Raw genomic sequence first — 2,606 nt, 5'->3', positions numbered from 1 at the left:
AGTCTGCAAACTGACTGTGTGTGTGTGTGTGTGTGTGTGTGTGTGTGTGTTGTAGGGGAAAAAAAACCACATTACTTTTCCAACTGAGTTTCCAACCTATTTGAGATAGGATAGTGTTTATTACTAAAACTGGGTGATTTTTTTTCAGCAAATTTTGATTCAACATGTTTATATCTATGAAGTTATCTAGTAACTGATCCCAAAATATTTGCATAGCTATTTAATAAAAAAGGTCTTACTATACTGACTGTGATTCCGTACTTCACAACAATCTCTGTGTAATTCTGAAATTACTTTATGAGCTCTTTCAGACATGATGGATTGGCTATTGTGGAGGAATGGCATATGGTACTGGCAAATTATCCTTCTTTTACACTCACTGCATTTATAAAACCTGTTCAATACAGCTCAATCTCTTAACACATCTCCCTCTCTCTCATCTATATACATACATACATATATGTATAAACTTTTTATTGAAAAATCAGATACATGAAGAAGAGTACACCAAATATACAGCTCAAAGTCTTTTCAAAAAGCTAAAACTCATGGAACCACCACCCACATCAAAAAACAGAATATTGCTGGCAACCTGGAGGCTTTCCATGTGCCCATCTTCCATCACAACCCTCTCCAGAGTTAATCACTTTGTTAACTTATGTCACATTAATGTTGGCCATTTTTGAAATTTATAGAAATGGAGTCATACAGTAAGTTTTTTTGTAACTGCCTTCCTGCTCTCAGCATTTTGTTTCTGAAATCCATTCATGTTGTTGCATACTGCAGTTGTTTATTCTCACTATACACTTTCCAATTTTGTGAAACTACAATTTATCCATTCTACTGTTGATGAACATGTGGGTTGTTGTCTGTATTTAACAATTAGGAATAGTGCCACACTGCCTGGCGTACATCTGTTAGTGCCCAGATGTATACATTTCTGTTGGGTGTCCACCTCGGAATGGAATCGCTTTATCCTAAGATAAACTTAGGCTAAGCTTTAGTAAAAAGTATCAAACATTTCTAAAGTGGTTTACCAATTTATATTCCCACTAGCATTGAATGAGTGAGAGTTTCAGTTACTTCATATCCTCATCCTCTGCAGTACTAGATATTTTCAGGTTTTGAAACTCTAGCCATTATGATTTTTGCCTAATGGCATCAAATCCTGGTATTACTTTGCAGTTATCTGATGATTAATGAAGTTAAACACCTCACATGTTTATTGGACCATTTAGATTGTGTAAGTGTGTGTGTGTGTGTGTGTGTGTGTATAATGCCCATTTGGGGCTTTTGCCCACACTTCTGTTGTGTTGGGTGTCTTTCATCTTATTGCCTTGTAGAAATTCTTCATATATTCTGGATATCTGCATTGCAGATAGTTTTATTGAATATCTGCATTGCAAATAGTTTTTCTCAATCCATGGTTTGTGTCTTTTAATGAAGAGATGTTTTTGATTTTATAGTAGTCAAATCCTTTCTTCTGTGGGTTAGTGCTTTTTGTGTCCTATTGAAAGAGTTTGCTTTGTAAATGATGGCATTTGAAACATTTTATTTCAATGTAGTTGTTTTGTTTTGTAGAAAGACAATTAGTTTTTATATAACTTAAAAAGTGAACTTGTCAAATTCAACTGTTAATAGTTTGACTAGATTATTTTAAATTTCTTTATGTACTCTTTGTCATCTGCAAATTAATGATTGTTTTTATTACTTTCTTTCCAAACCTTACAACTTTTATATATTCTTGCCCCATTGCACTGGGTAAAACCTCCAGCACCATATTGAATAGAAATGGATAGGGCTGACTTCCTCTGTTTGTTCCCAATTTTAGAGAAAAGCATTTAGGCTCATTGCTCTAGGCTTTTTTTTTAGAGAGAGAGCAAACACACTTGCTCAGACACAAGTAGTGGGGGGGGGGATGGAGGAGGGGCAGAGGGAGAAGCAGAGAATCTTTTTTTTTTTTTATGATTCTTTTATTTATTCACTCGAGACACAGAGATACAGAGAGAGAGAGAGAATATGAGCAGGGGGAAAAGCAGAGGAAGGGGGAGAAGCAGGCCCCCCACTGAGCAGGGAGCCCGATGCGGGGCTCCATCCCAGGACCCTGGGATCATGACCTGAGCCGAAAGGCAGACGCTTAACCATCTGAGCCACCCAGGTGCCCCAACAGAGAGAGAATCTTAAGCAAACTATATGCCTATGCCCAGTGCAGAGCCCTCCACCTGGCTAGATCTCATGACCCTGAGATCATGACCTGAGACGAAATGAAGAGTCAGATACTTAACTGACTGGGCCAGCCAGGTGCTTTTTTTATAGGTACTAGTGTATCACACCAAAAATTTTTCCTTTATTCTTGCTTGCTATTAGTTTTTTTGTTCCAGTTGTATTGAGATATAATTGTTGTATAATACTGCATTAGTTTAAGGTGTACAATATAATGATTAAATATATGTATATATTGCAAAATGATTATCACAATCAAGTCGAGTTAATATCTATCACTTCACCTACTTAATTTTTTTCTTGTGATGAGAACTTTTAAGATCTGTTCTCTGAACAACTTTCAAATATACAATATAGTGTTGTTAACTATAGTCACCATGCTG

This window comes from Phoca vitulina, unplaced genomic scaffold, assembly GCF_004348235.1.
Source record: "Phoca vitulina isolate PV1807 unplaced genomic scaffold, GSC_HSeal_1.0 scaffold63, whole genome shotgun sequence".
Lineage (NCBI taxonomy): Eukaryota > Metazoa > Chordata > Mammalia > Carnivora > Phocidae > Phoca > Phoca vitulina.
This window is presented reverse-complemented; position numbering follows the sequence as displayed.